General features: G+C 43.9%; 1 long non-coding RNA gene across 3 annotated transcripts; it reads right to left on the bottom strand.

Annotated features, from left to right (window-relative positions):
- Nucleotides 1–10912: 10912 nt before the first annotated feature.
- LOC138744023 (uncharacterized) lies at nt 10913–22778 on the bottom strand. 3 transcript variants are annotated; one of them, XR_011345201.1, is made up of 3 exons: nt 22596–22778; nt 21256–21363; nt 10913–11016 (listed from the first exon to the last, which is right to left on the bottom strand). It is a non-coding gene; the product is annotated as an uncharacterized lncRNA (long non-coding RNA). The 3 variants fall into 3 exon arrangements; XR_011345202.1 differs by lacking the exon at nt 10913–11016 and adding an exon at nt 19933–20366; XR_011345203.1 differs by lacking the exon at nt 10913–11016 and having other exon boundaries at nt 21187–21363.
- Between the last annotated feature and the right edge of the window lie 3010 nt (nt 22779–25788).

The raw sequence follows: 25788 nt of genomic DNA, 5'->3' as shown, positions 1-25788 counted from the left end.
GAAGCATCCACCATAAACCTCGAGTGGAAGCAGGTTCTCGTCAATCCTGAGGAATGAAATGTTATCCTTATTTTTCACTGCTGCCTTCAGTCCCTACAAAGAGGTGATATCTGCCCAGCAGTTACAGCAGTTCTTGTCCCTTCATCAATTTTGTTCCACCTGCGGAGGGCTGAGCTCCTGGAATGTTAGCAAGCTGCTAGGAAAGTATCTGAAGACCTATCCTGGGGCAATCAATTTAATAACGAAGGCTCAGCAGCAGCTATATTTCATTAGGAGTTTGAAGAGATTTGATAGATCACCGAAGACTCTTGCAAATTTCTATAGGTGGAGAGCATTCTGACTGGTTGCATCACTGTTGGGTATGGAGGTGCCAATGCAAAGGATCCGGAACAGGCTACAGAGAGTTGTAAACACAACCAGGGTCATCATGGGCACCAGTTTTCATTCCATTAAAAGCTTTAACAGGCAGTGCCTTAAGAAAGCAGTTTCTATAATCAAGGGACTTCTCCACCCAGATCCTGCTCTTTCCTCACTGCTACCATCAGGAAGGAGGTTAGGGGGGCCTGAAGATGCACAGGTCTCTCTCTTTGGCTTGGCTTCGCGGACGAAGATTTATGGAGGGGTAATGTCCACGTCAGCTGCAGGCTCGTTTGTGGCTGACAAGTCCGATGTGGGACAGGCAGACACGGTTGCAGCAGAAAATTGGTGGGTTGGGGTTGGGTGTTGGGTTTTTCCTCCTTTGTCTTTTGTCAGTGAGGTGGCCTCTGTGGTCTTCTTCAAAGGAGGTTGCTGCCCGCCGAACTGTGAGGCACCAAGATGCACGGTTTGAGGCGAGATCAGCCCACTGGTGGCGGTCAATGGGGCAGGCACCAAGAGATTTCTTCAGGCAGTCCTTGTACCTCTTCTTTGGTGCACCTCTGTCACGGTAGCCAGTGGTGAGCTCGCCATAGAACACGATCTTGGGGAGGCGATGGTCCTCCATTCTGGAGACGTGACCTACCCAGCGCAGTTGGATCTTCAGCAGCTGGATTCGATGCTGTCGGCCTCTGCCATCTCGAGTACTTCGATGTTGGGGATGAAGTCGCTCCAATGAATGTTGAGGATGGAGCGGAGACAACGCTGGTGGAAGCGTTCTAGGAGCCGTAGGTGATGCCGGTAGAGGACCCATGATTCGGAGCCGAACAGGAGTGTGGGTATGACAACGGCTCTGTATACGCTAATCTTTGTGAGGTTTTTCAATTGGTTGTTTTTCCAGACTCTTCCAAAGGCGCTATCTCGTTGTCGATCCTTGCATCCGATGAAATGGTGCAGCCAAGATAGGTAAACTGGTTGACCGTTTTGAGTTTTGTGTGCCCGATGGAGATGTGGGGGAGCTGGTAGTCATGGTGGGGAGCTGGCTGATGGAGGACCTCAGTTTTCTTCAGGCTGACTTCCAGGCCAAACATTTTGGCAGTTTCCGCAAAACAGGACATCAAGCGCTGAAGAGGTGGCTCTGAATGGGCAACTAAATGTAATGTAACTAAATGTAATGTTACAAAAACAGCTTCTTTCCCTCCGCCTTCAGATTTCTGAAAGGGCAATGAACCTATGAACATTACCTCACTCTTTCTGTTCTTGCACTATTTTTTAAAATCTTGCATTTAAGGAATTGTAATTTATAGTAATTTTGCATCTTTTTCTGCACAATACTGCTATCACAATGCAACAAAATTTGTGACACGTGTTTGGAACAAACCTGATTCTGACTGGCCTGTTGTTTAAATGCTGGAAATCCATTTTGGTCATTGACATGATCAATCTTGAGACGTTGTGGCTTTTCACCACATTTTCTGAGAGTTTTTATATCATTAAGCACACCAGAGACTTTTTTCGACATCTGGATAGTATGCAGAACTAAGCTTTCCACTGTATCTCACTATATGTGACAGTAAATTAAACGTGACTTTAAACTGGTGAGAGGAGAAGAGTTTAAAGATGTGTGGTAATTACTTTTTCTGTGGCAGGGAGGTGCCTGGAAAGTCTTGGTGGTGGAGGCTGGAAAATAGGTGCACGTGGTTGAAGGAAAAAGAGGGTTATTTCACGGGAAAGTTTAGTGTTTATTTTGGTAGATATATACAGGTCAGCACACCATTGTGGGCCGAAGGGCCAGTACTGTGCTGTAAAATTTTATATGTAACCTACGTAAACCTACTCCACGGCAAATCTATTTTTTTCCCCTCCTTCACACCCATAAATCTCTATTTTTCTTCAAAATGACCATGGATGCACCTGGCCTGCTGGATCACCGCAGCATCTCATTGCTTCCTTCGCTCTCCAGAAGTCTTCAATAGCGCAAGGAGCACAATGTCAGAGGAACAGTTAAACATCCGCAGCAGCACCCAGCAACGATACTGTCAACATTATCAATTGAGACTCCAAATTAAATGTCATACCCTTAATAAGCTCTGCAGAGCTGCTGAGGTGTCAGTGCAGACATTTTTTGTCTGTGAAACAAGCAGTTTGCCTCTTCAGATTCCTATCTTGGCAAAGTACACAGCAGTAAAAATCAGACAGTGACACATTTTGCCAAGCAACCCAAGATGCAATTGAGCGCTAATCTTTTATTGTAGGTTTTGTTGTCATGCTCACTCCATTTTAATCCTTTTAAGTGTCTCTCAATGCATTTATCTGCATCCAAAGAGGGGGGTGGAGTGGGGTGGGGGGGGGAGTGAAATTAGAATTAAGGACTAGCAATGATGTTTAGCTAAAGCCAAAGTGAGTTATGGGCATTTAAATGTCAGGAAGACATCAGTAATTCTGTCGCTGCTCTGCAGGATAAGGAAAGCTTTCAAACAAATGCTTTTATTCCTGCAATTTGTAGCTGCATTTGAGGAGGGGGGGGTGGGGGGGGTGGGGGGGGGGGAGGATGGTGTCTTACTCATTTAATTAATTAGTTTCGGCAGCAGCGCCGTATTTGTGGCCAATGCAAGTGCGGCCACAAATTCCTGAAATCAATTGGTTCATTCATCCGGAGCCTGTGAAGTCGTTGAATATTCATCAGTTGAAGATTAACCGATGGGAAAAGAGGCGACACAGTCCTCTTAAATCACAGCTTCAGGATGCAGGCCAAACCCACTGACTTTATCGCACTGCTGAGTTCCCCCTTCCCTTTCTCCCACTCTCATGATTCCACCACTTACAGATAAGGACAAATTAATAAGAATGTAATGTTAAAACCAAAGTGGCTGCCAAGGCAAAATAACCCTTTGAAAGCACAAGACAGGCAATTCAGAATGATGCAGACCCATGAACAAGCTATAAGGCACTGGGGCGTGTCAGCAGGTTAGCCAGAATCCATGGGGAGAAACACAGCCAGTCAACATTTGGGACCCTTTATGCTGGGGCAGTTTCCCTTGAGAGGGTGGGGGAGGGGGGGGGGTGACTCCAACATCTGCAAAATTGAGAGGAATGTGGATGATCACAGGTCAGAGAGTCTAAAACCCAGAGGGCCTAGGTTTTAAGTGAGAGGAAAAAGATTTAAAGGGGATTCGAGGCCCAAGTTTTCCACACAGAAAGTTGTGGATACATGGAAACAGGTGCCAGAGTACAATGTTTCAAAGATATTTTGTGGTTAGGAAAGGCTTAGAGGGCTATTAACCTAATACAGGTAAATGAGGTTATTAGCATTGACGAGTTGGACAGAAATGCCTGTTTCCATGCTGTCTCTAATAAATATGGGATCATCAACAGATTAGCACTGAGAGGAGGAAATATCTCTGTGTATATTAGTGCTGGTGACAATCGTAGAGAGTGGAAGAGGTGAGTGAAACTTAAACTGCCGGAATAACTCTGCAGGTCGAGCAGCATCTGTGAAGGGAAAAGGAACATTTTGATTTTTCTTCTTGAGCCCCTGCATCAAGACTGGAGAGTGGGACAGAAGTGGAGAGATGACCAAAGGATAGAAGTGTAAGGGCGTGTTGGGACAAGAGGATGGAACGGGATGAGGAAGGAATGATGGACAAATGAGGGGGGAGGGCAGATGGGAGAGGGATGGAAAGTTGAATAAAATTCTGAGGCAGAATGGTAGAAGTGGAAAAGGAGCACCGGAGGTGTGGGCTACCTGAAAATGGAAACTTCAACACTCATACCATTGGGCTGTTGGTTACCCAAGCGGCATATGACGTGTGGCTCTTCCAGCTTGTGTTTAGGCCCACTGAATTAGTGGAGAAAGCCAAGAATGAACAGGTCAGTGTAGAAATGGAAGGTGGAGCCATAATGGAGCTAGGATGGTTGCTACAGACAGAGGCACGGTACTCTGCAAATTGGTTGCTTTGTCCAGGCTGAGTAGGATGCTACATCAAGAGCATTAAATGCAAAGAACCACATTTAAGGAGTGATGCGAATCTCACCTGGAAAATTTGTTTAGCTCCTTGGAGGAGGTATCCTCACACCACCCCTTCACTTCTCAGATTTTTTTTCCTACCCTCACACCTATATCTACTGATGACCTCTTACCCATTGGCCTGTGCTTCTCCCTGCCACTTCTTCCCTCCTCTCCCCCTCCCCCCAAATTTATATTCAGGCACCAACCTGTTTTGCTCAAAACTTTGGTTACTTTTACCTCTTCTGGACTCTGCTGAGCTTTTCTAAGCACATTTGCATCTTGCACTTGTCCCCAATCTTTGCAGATTTTCTTAGAGGGGTAGGAAATTTGAAAACAAATGAGCTTTTTAAAGTTAAGGTTTTTGTTTAACTGAGAGGTGTAGAAGACTGTGGGTAAATGGGGCTTGGTCTGAGTTTTCCCAAATCTCCTTTACGTGAAAGATTGTACAGTCACCTTGATCATCAAATTAAATCTGAATGTCAGTGCTGCTTTCCCAAAGACTGCTGGTCTTTTCCACCAGTTGTGCAGTCCTCTTCATAGCCCTCCTTCTCATTGACTAGAGAATATTCCCCACCAGTAAATGATGCATTAAATGAGATAACCATCCAATTGGGAATGAGGGCAAAGGTGAGTGGGGAAGTCGGTGACAATGAGAAGTCAATTCCTTGTGTCGACCAAGGAGATGTCATCTGGTGTGTGGCATAGAAATGAGAAAGGAAAGGTTTTCAGAGCTTCTGTCTGATCAGCTATAGGGTTTAGGGAGGCTTGATTTGCAGAAATTTTCTCTGGAGAGTCTAAATAACTGAGGTGATGCAGAGTAACATGTGGAGGATGAGGGAATATGTTCAATGTACTTGGCCTTCCTGATGGTGTAGGAGTTGTGCAATGCTTGATTGCTCCGGAGGTGAGTCTAGTCATTCCCACCAGTCGTGCAGTTCCCTTCATGGCCCTCCTTTTCCTTGACCATCCAAGGAATGTTAGGTTTGCCCATACCTTTCTGCCCTTGAGAAGGTAGTGGGGAGCTTCCTTCTTGAACCACTGCAATTCTTGAGGTGTAGGTGTTGTTGGGGAGTGAGTTCCAGAACATTTACCCAGCAACGGTGAAAGAATGGCAATTTATTTCCAAGTCAGTGTGGTGTGTGGCTTAGAGGACAGCTTCCAGTTGGTGGTGTCTCCATGCTTTTTAACTCCCTTGTCCCAAAAACTGGTAGGAATCATGTGTTTGGAAAGTGGTGTCTAAACATGCTGACTTTTCACAGCATCTGCAGACTTTCCTGTTTGTCTCTTACCTGTTAGCCCATGCTCTTCCCCTTCCCCCCTCTCCTCTCATCCTTGCCACCCCCACCTATTTATTCAGGCCTCGAGGGCTCAGGCCCCAAACATTGGTTGCTTTTTACTTACTGTAGATGCTGTATGTCCTGCTGAGTTTCAGCAGAACGTTTTTTCTGGGCCCTTCATCGAGATATGAGCAGAAAGCAGGCAGGTGTCTGAATTCAGCAGGGGTGGGGGTGGTGGGGGGGGAGTGAGAGAGAAGGGGCAGGGAAAGGAGCACAGGTCAACAAGTTATAGGTGGGTATGGGTTGGGGGGGAAGAAGTGGAGGAAGCTGAGAAGTGACACATGTCAGTGTGGGAATAGGGTGCAGAATTGAAATGGTTGGCCGCACCCAGAGTGGTAGTGTTCTTAGTCTGTCCATTCTCTCCGAAGTAAAGGAAACCACAACGAGAACACTAGATTCACTAGATGAACCTGGCAGATTCACAAGTGAAACGTTGATTCACTTGGAAGGATTGTTTGGGACCAAGGTTGGAGGTGAGGGAGAAGGCAAGGGTGCAAGCGTAGTCCCCTCGGAGGAGTCATCCTCTTGATTCCTCTGTCTCTGTCACATCTGCTCCCTTTCCCAAACAACTGATGTGTCCTCCTTCTTCCCCCCCTTTTGCCATTAACTCAGCCCTTGCACTCTATTTCCTGCACATCTGCCCTGGCCTCCCTCCATCACTCAATGCAACAAGGACAGGATTCCCTTTGTCCTTACCTACCACCCCACCAGCCTCTGCATCTGACATATTTACCCTTCGCAATTTTCTGCCATCTAAAACTTGATCAGACCGCCCTAGATGCTTTCCGTCAGGATCGCGCCCTTTGTGACTCCCTCCCATTCTTCTCTTCCCACTAATCATCCACTTGGTGCCTACTCCTGTGATCACAGGAAACACTAGGCTTATGCCCACACCTCCTCCCTCACCATCAGTCATGCACAGGATCGTCCCCGCAGGCTCTATTTTAACTGTCTTGTGAGCCGCAACCATTCTAAAGAGGGCAATTGGCCATCCGGAGATTTTCCAAAAATAAATTTTAACTTTAATAAAAGCCTTCTACGATTAATACTTCCTTAAATAATCTCAACTGACAGCCTCTGTTGCAAAGAGGGATTTAGGAAAGGAAGGAAAAACCTAACCTGAGAAATTTTAAATGGATTTTATATTGAAGTTGGCATTTCTCTCATTAGCATTTGAAGGCAGGCAGCTGGGCTACAGTGGATAGGCCCTAACAACGGCAATTGAGAGGATGAAGATACGTGAGTAACCTATGGTTATTAGGAGGAAGGTATTTAGTTAGCCAGGTTTTACTTGCCATTGCTACAGGTGCAATGGTAAGGGTACAATGCCAGAGTGCATTATCAATCTCCAGAAAGAAGAGAAATGATTTTGGAAATAAGTGTTCAAATCTCACCTGGGGAAATTTAAATTCCAGTGATTAAACAAACCTAAAGTTTTAGAAAGCTTTCACCAATGTATGTTTTAAAAAAAAAACCAACTGGTTCACAATTGTCATACAGGGAAGGAAATTGGCTTTCTGGTCTATAGGTGGCTTCAGATTCAGCTGAAGTGTTGTGCTGCATTTTTCTTCTTCCAAGCCACTTCATTCTACCCCTCCCCTTCCTCACACTCCTGCCCCCCCAACAGCCTCAAAATAAAGGGACAGCCCTTTTCGATGAAGATGAGAAGTTTCTTCAGCTAAAGGGTGGTGAATCTGTGGAATTCACCGTGGAGACCCAAATCGTATTTAGAGGTTGACAGGTTCTTGATTGCGAAGGACTCAGAGGTAATGGGAAGAAGGCAGGAGAATGGTGTTGAAAAGAGAAATGCATCAGCCATAATTTGAATGGCAGAGCAGACTTGAAAGACTGAATGAACTAATCCTGTTTGTTTGTCTTATAAAACAGGCAGATGTACGGTAATCCTGGGATAGTGTTATTGTTCGATTAGGTCGATGTTTCAGGAAATAATTTCTCTCGAATTTCAAGGTGCCAGACCTTCGGTTTTTGTATTCTCTGCCTGCAGGTAGCAGAGAGAAGAGAATGATGTTGGCTGACCTCTTGAGGCACCACCTCACATTGATATCTTCAATGGACGAAGGTCAGTGCCTTTGATGGACTTGGCATGGTTTGCTGCGTTCTGTAGCCTTTTGTGTCACTGGGCACTCAAGTTCCAAAACCAAGCCATGACGCAAACAGCCAGTATACATTCCATAGTGCACCGGCCGGTGCACTGGCTAAATAGATTCAAAATTGGTTCAGTGGAAGGAACCAGAGGTTAGAAGTGGTTGAATGTTTTTTTCTCTGATTTAAGACCTGCAGTCAGTGGTGCACCACCAAAGTTGCTGGTTTCAGTTGTTTACCCTGTAACAATTTGAATGATTCCAAAATTGGTGGTGCAATGAACAGTGTGGAGTGAAGTTTACAAGAGGATCTGGAATCATTGGGAAAGTGATCCAAGAAGTGGCAAATGGAATACAACTCTGGAAAGTGTGAGGTATGGCCCTTTGGCAAGGCAAACCAAGGTGGGAATTAAACAGTTCCTGGCAGGGCCCTGGGAAGTGCTGCAGAACAGGGAGACTTAAGTGCTTTGTTCCCTGAAAGTGAAAGCTCAGATGGATAGGATACTGGCAAAGGTAATTAGCTGCTTGGCTTCATTAAGTGGGGCATTGAGTACAAAAATGAGGACATCATGATCCATTGTTGACACCACACCTGGAGTACTATATGCCCTATAGAGGCTTCTACAGTCATGAGGAACATGGATAAATGAATGCTCACTTTTTTTCTTTTCCCCAGCATACATTATTCTAGATCTAGAGGTTTAGGGTGAGAAGAGAGAGGCACAAGAGGGATTTTAGGGGCAAATTTTTCAGAGGGTGGTCCAAATCTGGAGTGAGCTGCAGAGGAAACGAAAGAAGTGACACAATTTTGATGGTCAAGGCATTTGGACAGAAATATGGACTAAAATTAAGTTCAATGTAGAACCCCAACTTAATTGTCATGGATGAGTTGGACTGAAGGGCTTATTTCCATGTTGCATTGTGAGAGTCTCTGCCTCCAGCATCTTTCAGGCAGGGTGTTCCAGACTGCAACCAAACTTTGGATGAAATAAATCTTCCCAGATCTCCTCCTTAAACCTAGGAGCTCGGTTCTTCGTCATCTCATGCTATGCTGAGCTATTATTCATAATTTCCTTTTCTCTCATGATTTTGGAGACCTCCGCTCAGTGCCTGTCAGATATGGAGGGAATGTTCAGATGGACTGAACAGCATTGCGCTTCTGGGGTTGAATCCTGGCAAGTGGAAAGAATTCCACACCAAACTGATGGGGGTAGGACTGAATTGTTGAGGCCAGCAAGTGTTCAGGTCAATTCAGAGTGAGGAGCAGAAATGTGAAATGATTCAGGCCTATCAGTTGAAAACATGAACTGCAGATGCTGGAATCTCAAACAAACAAGAAGCTGGAGGAATGCAACAGAATCTTAAGATCACAAGACATTGCAATGGAATTAGGCCACATGGTTTATCAGGCCACGCCTGATAGAACCCCTGTTCTATCAAGGCTAATTTAAATCTATTATCCTTTTCAATCCCATTCACCTGCCTTCTCTCTGTATCACTTAACTCCTTTCCTAATCAAGAACCTATCTAGCACTCTCTTACATAATAATTAAATATTGGTGCACCAGGTCTCATTGATGTAAATGCACAGAGCCCCTTCCTTGAGTTTTGCCAGCAGTGTCTCTGTCTGCCCTGAAGGAGATGTTCATCCAGCTGGATTGCTGAGTCTGGAATGGTGTCCTGGAGCCATGTTTCTGTAATTGCCAGAGCCCAGGAGCCCTGCTGTTCTCTCTGGTTCAGATGCAACCTCAGGTAATCCATTTTCTTCTCCAGCAATCTTGCATTTGAGAGTAAGATCATCGGTCTGAAGAGGTTAACTCTCAGTCTAACCCTCATGTCAGGCTGTTCTCCAAGCTTCTGCCTTCTCCAGCAGCGTTTCCGATGGTCTCCCGCGTATCTCCGGTGAACCTGCTTCTCTAGGTTTAAACTGCACAGAAGCTTGCCAAACCGTTCCACTAATTTAAAAGTCTGGTTCGTGTTTTGAATTTTGATGAGAGTTTCCCAATCGTAGATAAAACGTAGTGGGTTTGGGATCTGAGTTTTGAGGAGCTGGAGTAGACGCTGCCACCTAGTGCGCTGCCATCTTGGACAGTATTGTGACAAAATGTTACTGTTCAATCAGCATCTCTAATAGATGTATTATCTGGCCATTGCGCCATCATTGCTGTACCCACACACGCACACCACACACAGAAACACTGTACACCACACACACCATGATACAACTACACTCACACCACTCTCACACGCACACCACACACCGAAACACTGTACACCACACATACATGATACACCCACACTCACACCAATCTCACACGCACACCACACACCGAAACACACTGTACACCACACACACCATGATACAACTACACTCAAACCACTCTCACACGCACACCACACACCGAATCACTGTACACCACACACACCACATGATACACCCACACTCACACCACTCTCACACGCACACCACACACCAAAACACACTGTACACCACACACACCACATGATACAACTACACTCACACCACTCTCACACGCACACCACACACCGAAACACACTGTACACCACACACACCACATGATACACCCACACTCACACCACTCTCACACGCACACCACACACCGAAACACACTGTACACCACACACACCACATGATACACCCACACTCACACCACTCTCACACGCACACACACACACGCGCACATCATGTACATAATGTGGATTGCACATACATACATTTCACATGGACTTCACATAAATACAAACATTTTATCCATATGTTTCACAATCACAAGTTTTGCGTGTGTATACGTTACAGGTACACAATCACAAAAATTAAACACACCCACATACGTACACGCAGTCACATATACATCTCAACATGCACATGCTCAAAAACTACCATTTCAAGACATGAACACGCATCTACAAACATAACTATTCAAATACACACATGTGTACAACCTGAGTGCTGTTCTAATGTCCCAATGTTTGTTACAATGCAGAAACGGGCTGTCGATCTGCTGCCTGCAGTCAGTCACGAGCTTCATGTTTAGTTTTGGCCTGGTTTATTCAACCACAAAAAGCAAAAGGAAAATAACCTCCGGCATTCATCTTCAGTCTCTTGTGGTTGATTAGTATCAACGTTGGCAGAAGTGTCAGCAGGGATTAACTGCCCACTGTCTGGATGGCGATGTTAATGAATGATGTTGGACTGGGAAAGAAGAAAACAACCTGTTTTCAAAAGCCTTTTGATAAGACGCCTAACAGTGGACTCACGACCAACCTTTGAAATGAAGGAAGTGTGAAGTGAATCGGAAAGCAAGTGACTGAATGTACACTAGAGGAGGGACCAGAGGTAAAGGAGTTTGTACATTCTCCCTATGTCTGCGGGGGGTTTTCTCCAGGTGCTCCGGTTTCCTCCCACCCTTCAAAATGTATCGGGGGTGTAGGTCAATTGGGTGCAATAGTGAAGGGCCTCTCCTGTTACCATGCGGAATATCTAAATTAAATTAAACAGTGAGAAGATGGAAGGGTTCACTGGTCAGCCAGCATCATGCGTAGAAATGGTCAGTCAACAGTTATGGTTGAAACCCTTTATCAGGAAAGATCAATACAGTGTCTCTCTCAATAAAGGGCCCCAATCAATACTAGCATACCTCCAGCAGCTCATTGTTCACTGAAGATTTCAACATCTGGAGTCTTTGTATTTATCGAGGGATTAGATGTGGTCACTCTCACTGCGGAGGGAGAAGGCAATCTGTGGGATCTGTGCTGGGATGATCAATGTATTTTGCTTGGATCGATAACATGCAGTCAGGAACAGGGAAAAAAGATTTCAATGGTGCACCTGTAGAAGTTGTTGAGGCTTCTGAGTACAGAAGGTAGAAAACATAATCAGGTCCATTCCAGGCTCTGACCTCCCATCCTTTGCAGACATTTAAGTGAGGCACTGCCTGAAGAAGGCAGTCCACATCAGAAAGGACCCCCATTAAACTGGTTACAAGCGCTCCTCAGATTTAGATTTCAGATTTATTGTCAGAGTACATGCATGACAACATCTACCATTCTGAGATTCTTTTTGCTGCAAGGCAGAATTACCACTTCTTGGGGGGGAAAAAAAACTACTCATTGTATACACGTGAACAAAGAAAGATACTGAATATAAATAATGAATTGTGCAATACAGAGAGAACCACAAACTCAATAAAGTGCACAAGTGAGAATCCTTAAATGAGTCCCTGATTGAGTTAGTTGTTGAGGAGTCTGATGGTGGAGGGGTAGCAGCTCTTCCTGAACCTGGTGGTGTGAGTCTTGTGGCACTGACATCTCTTTCCTGATGGTAGCAGCAAGAACAGAACTGGGTGGTGTGGATCCTTGATGATCACTGCTGCCCTCCAACAGCAAAGTTCCCTGTAGACGTTTTCAATAGTGGGGAGGGTTTTGCCTTTGATGTCCTGGGCTGTGTCCACTATCTTTTGCAGGGCTTAATGCCCAGGGGTATTGGTGTCCCCATACCAGATTGTGATGCAACCGGTCAGCAAACTTTCCACCACACATCTGTAGAAATTTGCCAGGACTACTGGTGTCATACCAAACTTCCACAAATTCCTGAGGAAGTAGAGGCATTGATGTGCTTTCTTCATGATACCTTTAGTGCATTCGATCCAGGAAAGATCCTCTGAGGTAGTGACTCCTAAGAACTTGTATTTGTTCACCCTTACCATCTCTGATCTCCCAATGATCATTGGATTGTACACCTCTGGCTTTCCCTTCCTGAAGTCAACAATCAGCTCTTTAGTTTTGGTGACATTGAGTGCAAGGTTGCTGTTGGTGGATCATTCATCCAGGTTTCCAATCTCCCTCCTTCTTTATACAGCTCACTACCATGGTATCTTGTTGGGCAGTCCTTGTGAAGAAGTACGACTTTCCTCCACTCTAGCTCCATGTGCTTTGGGGCGACTGATAGGACCAGGCTGGGAGCCATTAATCTGGCACAGTTGGGTCAGGAGGTGCTTGACGGGGTAAACGGGTGGCTGGCTTGAATGTGTTTCTCTCCTTCCATTATTTACTCTAGACTTCTATATACTCCAAGCAAATGGATTCACTGCCATCTTGAATGCTCCTTCTACACATGTATACCATTTGTAGATGGTTCTCATGCTACCATTGGGCAGAAGCCTGAGGACCAGCACCTCTAAATTCATGTATAGATAACTTTCAACAGTTATCAGACTCTTGAATCTCTCCTTGTTACACTAATCATGGACTGTTCCAACAGCACAAAAGGACTGTCTGTACAGTCAGTAGTAATTGTTCAGCTGCAGCAAGTAACAATTTTGGTGGATCTGCACATTGTATATGACAATAAACTCATCATCGACAAATGAGCTGTGGAATGTGAGGTGCTCATGGCTGCTTGAACCTGAATGATGGTGCTATATAACTGCAAACTAATTGCTGAAATTGTTGTAGTTAAAATGAACCAGCAGATTGGCACTTCAGAGTGGACAAGGGAATGCTTCAGGGAATTGAACAGAGTTTGCCCAGTTTTGATGGAGTACCTCATGAGAGGCTGTTGGCCCCAATCACCAAACTGACAGCAGCACATCACTGAATGAGAATCTACATTTGAGTTAAAGAATTGTGCTTCCAAATCACAAATTTAAAATCTTCCAAAAGGTTGTGGCCGCCATTTGAGTTCCTTGAAGTGTAGTCATTATTGTAAAGTAGGAAACTGGGTTCACAATTTGTACACACAAGCTCCCCTATGATGAGGGCAAGACAGTTGCTCAGATATTAGGATGGAAGATAGCAAGGTCATATTGACAATGTGGTGTCAGCCAACAGGTTGGAGTTGGGGAAAGTTGCATAACAAGCCAACCACCTTCTGAAAACCCTGGGACCATGTGTAGAAGGAGCTTTCAAGATGTCAGTGAGTCGATTTGCTTGGAGAACTCCAGAGTAAATAATGGAATGAGTGAACCACATTTCAAGCAAGCCGCACATTTGCTCCAACAAGCACCTCCTGACCCAACGTACCAGGTTGATGGTTCCCAGCCTGGTCCTATCAGTCACCCCAAAGCACATGGAATTAGAGTGGAGGAATATCACACTTCATCACAAGGACTGTCCAAGAAGAGAAGAAAAGGTGATAGACCAGCAGCATACAAAGTCACAATCCCATCTCACTGCTGCCTTCAGGCAGAATGCACAGAAGTCTGAAGTACAGCACCTCAAGATTTGAGAACAAATATTTCCAGGATCTATCAAGCCCCTGAAGCTCCCCATCCTACACCAACATTGACCATAAGCTACTCCAGGACCAGCAAAAGATCTGGCTGCACTATGGAAGCATCACATTCTTTTGCACTAATTGCAACTGAGGGTGCTTGTTTATCTATTTTTCATATTTATGGCCTGCTTTTCTGTCATAGCATATTGTGTAATTTAAATTTTACTATTGGAGATAGTGGATTTTATGTTCTTCTGTGGCTGCAGTAAGTAAGAATTTTGATGTATCTGTACATTGTACTTACGATTCTGACAGTGAATGATCAACATAACCATCACCTCATCAACTTTTTTGAGGAAGCTACTTCCCCAATAATTGGACCATAATTTCCCAGGGAAAATGCAGAGAATAGGAACAGCTGCATTTAAACTGTATACAAAGCATTCGAGACACAGGGAACTGTCCCGTGATTTCAGGGGAGCTGCTCCAGTGGCCGGGTGGGTGTAATATGGTTGTAGTGTGTAATTGACAAGCTCACCCCAGCATGAACACAATAGAATGAATGACCCTGCTTTTGTGTTGCAGGTTCTTTACTTGAATGAATAAGACATCTTGACAGTCCCATCAATTCAAGCTGCTAAACTTCAATTGGGTTCAGGCTCCCTTGCAGCCTGCTGTAGAAAACCTCGACTCGCTGCAGAAATGTTCTGAGAGGAAATTATTTGATCTCTATGAAATAAGCTGTGAGCTTATTTCACAAAATTATTCCTAACTGAGGGTATACAGGGAGAGGTGAAGAAATTGGGGCCCTGGTTCTGTTTCTCTTCTCAGTCACCCCTCCTGTCGAGTTTAAGAACATTTATTAACTGGACTGATTTATGATCTGCTAAGAATAATCTGAGTCTATCCAATATTTCTTCACACGTCAGTCGCAGGGATCAGTCTGGTGAACTTTCATTGCTCCTACTCAACAACAAGAATATCCTTCCTCAATTGACCAAAACTGCACAAAATATTCAAGATGTGGCCTCCATGCTTCTATGCTCCAAACTTCTCATAATAAAGGCCTATCTGCACCCAAACCATTAAGCCATGGACGCTGTCTGACCTGATGATTTCTTCATGCCATTGGCTTTCTTCACAATGACTAGTGAACCGGGACACCCAGATCTCATTGCCCCTCCCCCAATCCTAATTTCTCACTGTTCAGATCTGGTTTCCTGGTTTTTTGTTGTTGTTTTAAATCTATTTAAAATATGGTAGAAATCTATTCCAGCCCATGAAATCCCTGATGCCTGATTAAGCACCATTAACTTACCAACCTCACATGTTTTTGGAGGGTGGGAGGAAATCGGAGCACCTGGAGGAAACCTCTGCAGTTGACAGGGAGAAAGCACAAACTCCTCACAGACGGCGTCGGAGTCGAACACAGGTCGTAGGCATTGTAATAGATTTGCGCTTACTATGCCACCATCAGAGTGGATCATCCCATATTTATTGACATTGTATTATATCTGCCATACATTTGCCTACCCTCCTAATCTGTCCAAGTCACCCTATAGTGACTTAGAAACTTCCTCACAGCTCTCACTCCCACCCAGCTTTGTGTCCTCTGCAAATTTAGATATATTGTAGACAATTCCTTTGTCTAGTTCATCACTATATATATATATATATATCTCCTGGCACTGAACCTAGTGGTTGTAGATGAGGTGGCATACAAATTCGAGGAACAGCACCTTGTATTCCATCTGGGCACTCTCCAACCAGACGGCATAGATATTGACTTCTCCAATTTCCATTAAACCCCTCCCCTGTGTGTCTCTCTCTTTCCCTACCCCTCTGTCTCCTTTCCTTCAGCTCCCCACCCCTTTCTATTCCTCCTATCAGAGAGTGACACTGCATTTAAGGTTTCTTAGCCTCTCTCTTATCACTTCTCAGCTTTTTTTCTCTTCCACCCTCCCACCTGTCTGCACCTTGGACCTCTGTGCTCCGTCCTCTGCCCCTTCCTCCCTCCTCTCCTCTCCCCCTGCCGATACCTTTTTATCAACCATCTGTCTTTTTCTTATACCTGACAAAGGTCCCAGGTCCAAAATGCTGGTCACCCTTCACTTCCTGTGGATGCTGCATGACCTGCTGAGTTCCTCCCGCACTTTTGGGTATTGCACTTGGCCCCAGTAACTGCAGACTTTCTTGTTTAACTGGTTGCATCATGGTCAGGTTTGATCATTTGAGTGCCCACAAGTTCAGAATGCTGCAAACATGGGCTCTGATCTGAAGAAATAAGTGAAGTCAGGGAAACATGACTCAGTCCTAATTGAGGGGTCAGTAGTTGGAGAGGGATGAACAAATTCCTAGGTCTCAACATCTCAGTGATCTGTCCTAGAGCCTCCATATTGATGCAATCACACAGAAGGCTCCCCAACAGCTGTACTTTGTGAGGTGTCTGAGGAGATTCGGTATGACACCGAAGACTCACGTGAACTCCTACAGATGGACCATAGAGAAAATTCTGACTGATTACATCACTGCCTGGTACAGAGGTGCCAATTCTCAGGACAAGAATAAAACTCCAGAGGGTTGTTAGCACGACCTGTGGCATCACAGGCACCAAACTACTCCAATGAGGACATCTACATGAGGCGGCGTCTTAAAAAAGCAGCCTCCATCCTCAAAGACCCCCATCACCCAGGCCCTGGCCTCTTCACTCTGCTACCATTGAGAAGGAGGTACGGAAGCCTAGAGACGAGCACTCAGTGGCACAAGGACAGCTTCTTCCTGGCTGCCGTCAGATTTGCGAATATCAATGAACAACAGACGCTGCTTTACTTTATTGCTCTTTTATTTTTTATAGAAATTTCATGACTTGTTCATGACAATAAATCCTGACTCTGACATCTATCTGAGGTGTTGCCTCACAAAGGCGGACAATATCATAAAGGATCCTCATCGACCTAGTCGCAACCTCTTCTCATTCAGGAAGAAGGTACAGAGGGCTGAAGACCAGGTTCAGCAGCAGGTCTTTTTCCAACAGCTATTGGGCTCTTGACCCTCCCCTATAGGACTATTCTGATACAGCAGAAGGATTGCTGCACTCTTTCTTTCACACTATGGTAACTGTAAATATTGATTCACCATGTATCTTTTGTATTTATTATCCATTTTTAATTTAATGTATACTCCTGTAGTTTTCATTTCAGGAAGTACTTACAGAAAGTGAGAATTCCATTTCATACGTACATTGTACAATATGTACGACAGCAAACGTGATCACCATCACATGATGTCATTAGAAGGCCCATTTTCTTGTTCAAATCCTTTGCAAAAGCTGTGATTGTACCCATTTCCACCAGCTCCTCTTGCAGCATGTTCCACATACTCACCCCCCCCCTGTGTGAAACTGTCAGATCTCTGTTAAATATTTCCCCTCTCCCTTTGAATCTGCATTCTCTACTTCAAGTTTATTATCTGACCAAACGATAACAGTATATAAATATTTTGCTGTTATTTACTTAGTTACAGGATACTCCATATTTATCTCACAGACCTGATTTTGATGCTCCTGCACATTTTTCTTGATGCTACTAGATACTGTGTGTTTAATGAAAGGGTTTTCCATACTTCTCCCTTATGCCCCTACAGATTACCCTACCCTTGGAAAGAGAATGTGACTATCTAACTCAGTGATACTCAAGGTTTTTTTTCCACTCACATACCACCTTAAGAAATCCCTTACTAATCACCGAGCATTTACAGCATTGAATGCCATAGGTGTTCTGTGATTAGTATGGAATTACTTAAAGTGGAAACAAGGTTGAGAACCATTGATCTACCTTATCGAACCCTCATGATTTTATAAACCTCCGTAAGGTCACCCCTCAGCCTCCTGCATTTCATCCCAGCCTAACTAGTCTCTCCTTTGGACAAGCCCTCTGTTATAAGCAATGTGATGGTGGAGCTCTTCTGCACAACCTTCAGTCCCACCACCTCCTTTCTCTCATGCGGTGACGGGAATGGCACACAGTATTTTGGGTGACCAAACCAACGTCATGTTTAGCTGCGTTATCACAAGAAGGCGCTAGATGGTGCACGCCTCATCCATCTGTGCTGCCTTCTCACAAGATGCACTTATGCCACAAATAGTTCCCTTTACCAATCAATGGACAGCAATTCCACTGAATTAAGTTGCTCTTCAATCAGTTCACTTCACCAATCTGCCAATGTCCCCAGCTTCTGGAAGCACTGAAATCATGTCCTGAATTCCTGATTCCTAATCATGTGCCAATGTTAAGAGGAACAATGGTCCTCAAACCAATGATACTGAAATATATAAAACATTTGCTAAGACCAGGTGCTGGAAGGAATACAGTACTTCACATAAAATCATTACTAATTTGGTACCCAAAACACCGACTGATCATTATTCCCCATGGATGCCAGACCCTCTGAGTCCCTCATTATTGGCTTTGTTGATGTCGAAGCATGATTGAATTCTCTGGACAAAATTCCAGCGTAAGAGTGCTTTAAAGATGCCAGCTTAATTTTTAGTCATTTAATCCTTGGTATATAATAGTCTTATTTTGGAGGAAGAGTCAGATGCAGGAACACTAACGATGTTTAAATGAGATTCAGGGAGGTATATGGTTGAGAAGGATATGGGCCAAATCTAGGCAAAGGGGACTAGTTTGGTTGGCACTGATAAGTTGGGCCGAAGGGCCTGTTTTCATCCTGTATATTAATATGAACATGATAAAGAAAAGTGAATGGAAGTGGATCATTTTGCTGAAGCAGTTCATAGAGTTCTCCTGGTGACAAGATGTTAGAGATCTAAAAGGTTGCTTGCACATATCTACTAAACTGGCTAATATTTCCCGAAAGACACCAGGTGTTATCTGATCTTTCTGGGTGCTGCATGGGCTTATTTTGACCTGCTGTGATTGGTGGCCTGCTCCCGGTCAGGATATATTTAGAACTGGAATGGCATCTTGAACTTTGGTAAAGCTTATCGACATTCCCCATTGATTAAATAAAGAGCACCTGGGTTGTATAAACTCAGGACATGTTCCAGAGCTGGACCAGAAATCGAAAATTTGATTAAAATAAGCACATGCAAAGGGAAATTTCGATTCCATTTTGAGAATTTAAAACTTGTTTCTCCAAGATCCTTACCCAGCAGCAGTTTCAACATTGGAACTGGCTTTGGTTTTGTGCAGTTTGGAAGGACAAACAATATGATGCCACTGTTCCATGTTCATAAAATGCAGAGGCAGTTTGCATCCATCTCCCTTCACCTTTCAGTTCTCTGGTCCTCATGTGTTGATTCAATTCCCTTTTCCCATAGTCCCACCTCACTTTGGGTGAGATATTTTGTTCAATTCTCTACTGCATTTATCAGTGACTCTCTTCTATTTATACCTCCTCATAAATAAAGTGGAAATACTTTTCCAATGTCAATCCTAAAGTCCATTTTTAAAAATTGATATTCTTCATCAGCCTATTCCAAGAGCTTTAGCTGATTTAAACACAATCTGCTGGAGGGAACTCAGCGGGACAAGCAGGGTCGTGGGAGAAAAGTAATGGTTGATGTTTCGGCTCGCAATGTCGACCACTTCTTTTCTCCCACTGATGGTGCTCAACCTGCTGAGCTCCTTCAGCGGATCATGTTTAGCTTCAGGTTCTAGTATCTCCCGTGTGCCTTTAGTTGATTAAACTTCTCCAAAATGTCTCGTGTGATTTTGGGTTAATGAGAGGCATTCACCAGCTGAAGGTCATGTTGCCAGAAACCAACGACCTTTTTGTTAAAGAGGTGTAAACATAAACTGTACAAATGTTCTCACTGAGTAAGAGAACAATCTCAAGGAGCTAAATGGACTCTGAGTCATACTGTATATTTTCTTTTCAGCCATTAACTGGTGAATAATTACTTTCTCAATGAGATCTCAACTTGTAGAATTACAGAAAATAGAGCGCCATTCAATCCCTCACCATTCACTACAATCAAGGCTGATCATACAACCTCAGTAGCCTATTTTTAGCCAATAGGACCACATGCAACTATCTTTTGGATATTCTACTGAACTGGTATTAACAATGTTTTGTGGTCGCGAGTTCCACGAGGTTAAAACTCTCGAGTGAAGTTCTCCTCATCTCCATCTTAAATGGCTTCTCCCTTATCCTTAGAATATGACCCCTTGTACTGGAAAACTTCTTGACATTATCTCCTCCGTCAATGCCTTATTTCAAATGAAATCATCTTCTTCTTCTCCTCCTCCTGCTCCTCCTCCTCCTCCTCCTCATTATCATTAGTTTGCTCCACCAGAACCAGTTAACTGTGAAAGAAGTCAAAAATATATGACTGATGACCAGATACAAAAATGATAAAACTAACAGATTCAGCCAGTATTTCCGCTGATGGCCCCCATCTTCACAACATTTTACAGGTGCACAATTGAGAGTGTCCTGTCCGGCTGCATCATTGTGTGGTACGGCAACTGCAAATCTTCAGACTGCAAGTTAATACAGAGGATCATAAAAATAACCAAGACATTTACAGGGGTCTCCCTCTCCTTTGTTGACATTTACAGGGAACATTGTTAAATAGGGCTCAAAAAATTATAGAGGACCCTTCCCATCCAGTGCACAGTATCTTTGACCCACTACCATCAGGAAGGAGGTAGAGGAGCATCAAAGTCAGGACTGCCAGCTTCTTCCTGCAGGTTGTGAGATTGACGAACAGTACCTGTAATTGAGTAAATCATCCTAAAGTATTCATATATAAAGAAATCTCTATTTATTTATTTATTTATAAAAAGTTCTAGGTGATTATTATGTACTTTATATTTTGTGTGTGTAATTTTGTGCACTGTGGTTTAGTCCATTGGTATATGTTCAATCAAATGATACTAAACTTGAACTTCAGTTTGATGCTGGGGAGCCATTAGTTAAATTCTACTTCTAGTTTCACTCAGTGTCCATCTTCCAAAAATAGGATTCAGTAGCGAGAATCCTGGATCGCTTTACTTTTCCTTCTTGCTCGTGACCCAGCGGGGATCAATAACTTAGCACTGCATGGCATTGTGGTGGACTGGTTAACTTCTCAAACTAGTGCCCAGAGGAAGCATTATTGATCCAAAAATATACACTTGAAACTCCCCAGAGGCACGAGCTGTTTAAATTCAAATTATTAAGTACATTTTGAATTTGAGAACAAAATAGTACCGGTAATGATAATCATGAAACGTCCAGGTTTGCTGGTACTTGAGGGAGAGGAATAGTAATTCAAGCCGAAAAATGACTCAGTTTTCAAAAGGTTGTTCTTAAATGCACCTGAAATAATGTTGAAAGCCATTAATAGCAACTAGAGTTTGGAAAATATGAGCCTGCAGTATTACAAATTAACAACCCTCATTTTTGGGACTAAAGAGACTAAAGCAAAAATAGCAATGGAAAATTCACCAGACAATGGTCAATTCAAAATAATAGTTTTTTAATTAAACTATTAACAACATTACATTTCTTACTTATCTCTAAACTTACCCCACTATGCACAAATGTGTGTGTGTGTATAATTAAAGTCTCACTCTGATAAATCAATCTTTAAATGTTCAGCATCATTTTAGTCTTGCTTGAAGGTCTTAAATTCTCAGTTCCAAAATAATTATAAAGCGTTTTTAAACATCATATTTTCAGGCTTCTTTACTCACAATGTGGCTATTTCCTTCCATAATGAATTCACAAACCCAGACAAGGGTTAAATGAAGTAGATGTACAAAAATAGACCCGATATAAATCTTTCCTCTTTTCCAAACAGATAGTGAAGTAGATTTCCTTATTTAAAAAGCCACTGATTCAGTCTTCCCCTTGTCTCAGGACAAACACCACCAATTCTGGTTACTGTAACTTAACCCTGCCTTTAACAAGTTTTCAACTCCTGTGTCACAGGGGTTTTGACTTCAGTGCTCTCCAAACTGAACTCTTCCAAAACGGAACTCAAAATGTCTGAATTCGGGGATATAGTTCTCCAAATCATGTGACTGTATATCATCACCAAAGTGAGTCCCAATTCTTGGAAACCACATGACCATCAGTTTTATTTCTAACAAAATTCTGTTCCTTTTTCAAAATTATTCCATATCCATAACAACCTCTGACCTCATCTCTATTTAAGAGACTTAAGTTGTTTTTATTAAAAACAAATGGCTTCCTTGAATAATTAAGATCCATTTGGCTGTCCAAGATGCATCGATTCCAAGAATGAATATTCTTCTTAGAAAACAATGGTTCCCTATAAATGTGCTGTGGCCTGTGTGCGACCCTATACCAACCTACAGCTAACTTACTAAGAATACAGATACAATATTTTAACTATAATTTACTTTACTCAGACATTTTTTATAAAATAGAGTTTAACATTAATTTAAAGATTAACACAAATCTGACAGCAGTGACATCTGCAAACTCTGCATAATCCTGATCTGCAGTACAAGAGCTTAGTCTGAGCAAGACAATCTCAGATTCAAGCCAAGCACTAATGATTTGAGCTTATAAATCCAACTCACTCTGTCATTGTGGCATATCCAGGGAGAGTGTGATTGCTACTCTCGTAGTTCCCAGATCCACGACAATAATGGTGGACACAGACATTATTCATCCCAAGACAGTGGCTGACGGCACGGAATGACTCTTTGTGCCTGATTCCCATCCATATTCTGAGGACCAAGTAGCTCCTGGAATAGCAGGTGGCCACAGGAACTGAATCTGATTGTTCCCTTATGTCACAATGCTCGAATCTCAGTTTGACCCTTGTCAGGTTTAATCACCATAAAAGGTCCCGACCTGAAACTTAATTGGCCATTTAGCCCCACAGACGCTGCCAGACCCACTGAGTCTTGCACCAGCTCCTTGCTGTTTGCTCAAGTTTTTGGTTTCTCAAGATTAACCACATTACTCTACTTTACCATCTGGTTTTCTGGGAATTTTTGAATCCAAAATGGTGCCAAAGAGTGGTCATTGTTTATTGTTTTGCCATACCTGAACTAAGCTTTCCACTGCATCTTGGACCATGAGAGAGTAAACTAATTTAACTCTGCCAGGGCTGTTCTGAGGGAATTTCCATATTTGGGCTATTATCTTTGGCTGACTCCTTTGAGTCAGCTTGCTTCAGTGTTCAGAATGGGGCATAAACCTGAGTCATTGGCCAGAGTGCAGACCTCACTCAGTTCTTTACTGCCTCAGCCAACACCACTCCATGACTGAGATCCATGGAGTTCAAAGCCAAATAGATCATCATGGATCCCAACCAGCCAACACAGAGCTGCTTCTTGTTGAAAAGGCAAAATGTAGTTCAGGCCAACAAGGTGTTGAGTTGTCATGCACAATACTGAGCTACCCCCTTTGATCTACATCCGATTGGCACTGTGATTCTTTGTGGATTACTACATATTATGCATTAGTAGATGACAATAAAGAATCTTGAATTTTGTAACACTTCTGCACAGATTAACCATGACTGAGACTAACTATTCCATTTCTTATATTACACAAGTCATTTTGAGTGAAATGCACTTTATTAGTTTGGAGATGATTTGGAACAACTTGAAAGACACTGTAGAAATGAAATCTGTTTTGCTGATAACAATGGAAGAATTACTTGCAAGATAAACAATACTTAACAAAATCATTCTGATTCTGTATATCTCCATTACAAATTCAACAGACCATATGCAAAATTTTAAATTATACCTTCCTCTTTTGATGTATAAGTCAAAAGACACTGCAAAATAAACTGCAAGATATGAAGTATCTGTGTAAATTCCAACATGTTTATATACATGTTATTTTTAAAATCCACCTGTATGTATATACAGTACGTGTGTTTACTAGGTGCTGTGTATAGAGCACACATGTCAAACTCTGGCCCGCGGGCCAGATATAATTATATTTGGCCCGCAAGATCAAATCAAAAATGTATTAGAGGTGGCCCGCTGGCCGCCGTGCCAGTATAGCGCATGCACAGTAACCGTTGTTTCCCAGGGTGAGAGAGAGAGAGAGAAAAATCCTGGTCCTTGAAAAGTAGTGGTGGGTGGTTTTATAAACACGCTGTCAAGTCCCCCCGCCCACCCCCCCACCGCAGCACGGCCTGGCCGGTGTCAGGGGAAGCCAAGGCCGCTTCCCAGCGCCCGGAACCCCAGTGGCACAGCGTTTCTTGGAGCTGCAGATGGAGTCGGGACGCCAGAGGGAAGATTGGGGTTCCCCGCCAGGCGATGGGGGCGCCGGCCACCCTGCGTCTTCCCACCGGACCAACGGCGGGTGCCCGGAGTACACGTGGAGAGCGAGGCTGGTCGGGCAGGTAGGGTGGAACCCCCCCCCGCCAATCTCAGGAGTGGTGTGGGCTGGATCAGGATTAGCTGCACTCACCTGCTCCTCCACCACTGACCGGGATCCCAGCGCGGTCCTGAGCGCGGAGACTGCCCAGGAAAGGTCCTGGGACACCGGCATGGAAAGAAGAGCAGGGTCCGTAGAACATTACAGATCAGAAACAGGCCCTTCGGCCCTTTGACTCTACCTCGTGAAAACCCAACACTGGAGAAACTCGGCGGGTTAAACCGTATCCTTTATCCAGCAGAGAGGTACCTGACAATGTTTGGCCCTTGATCCCCCTCATCAATGTATGAGCGAAAGTCTGTGGTTCTCGTAAAAACACCAGAAGGGAGAAACTCAGCAGGTCAAAGGGGGTCCGGGAGAAACTCAGCAGGTCAAGGGAGGTCCGGGAGAAACTCAGCAGGTCAAAGGGGGGTCCGAGAGAAACTCAGCAGGTCAAGGGGGAGGGGTCCGGGAGAAACTCAGCAGGTCAAGGGGGGTTCAGGAGAAACTCAGCAGGTCAAGGGGGGTCCGGGAGAAACTCAGCAGGTCAAGGGAGGTCCGGGAGAAACTCAGCAGGTCAAGGGGGGTCCGGGAGAAACTCAGCAGGTCAAGGGGGGTCTGGGAGAAACTCAGCAGGTCAAGGGGGGTCGGGCAGAAACTCAGCAGGTCAAAGGGGGTCCAGGAGAAACTCAGCAGGTCAAGGGGGGTCCGGCAGAAACTCAGGGGGGGCCTGACCTCGCCAGGACCATTGCCCACTCCCCCTCCCTGCCGCAGGCCGACCCACGACTTATGGTGACGGGGCCGCTGATCCGCCGAGATGCCGCCCTGCAGCGAGAGCCGATGCCCCCGCACTGTCGTTGTCCAACCCGATCGCCCGCAAACCCCGCCCTCCCGCACACAGGCCTGAGTAAGTATTATGAACTTTAATCTCAGAATAAAACAATCTTCCAATAGTTTCATGTCACAGTGATAAATATATTCCTGGTTAAAAATGGTCCTGCATCTGGATACAAGCTCATTAGGCATAAACTTGAAAAGTGTGTAAATCAAAGGATATCTGTACCAATGGAAAAAGGGCATGGCAAATAACCCTGCAAGAGTTCATGCCCACAATCAGTCACCCATTTGATTGTTTCAGGAATCATGTTATTCTCCCACATTCTCAATAGCCCTCAGATTTTACTATTCGACAGCACACTAGTAACTTTTGACAAATCCTCTATAGAGAAATATTATTTATTGAATATTTTATTTCTCATTTGTTAATGCTTCTGGAAAGAGTTTATCCAAAACTATTATTAAACATTTATTTTAATAAGAAAAAGTTTAACATTACATATGTTGAAAGAAGAGAAAACATGCAGATGTTGTTGAAAATTTTCAATAAAT

Source organism: Narcine bancroftii, chromosome 10 (genome assembly GCF_036971445.1).
Source record: "Narcine bancroftii isolate sNarBan1 chromosome 10, sNarBan1.hap1, whole genome shotgun sequence".
In the NCBI taxonomy this organism is placed as follows: Eukaryota; Metazoa; Chordata; class Chondrichthyes; order Torpediniformes; family Narcinidae; genus Narcine; species Narcine bancroftii.
Note: the sequence above shows the minus strand (reverse complement) of the source record. Positions and strands in the feature narration are given on the sequence as shown.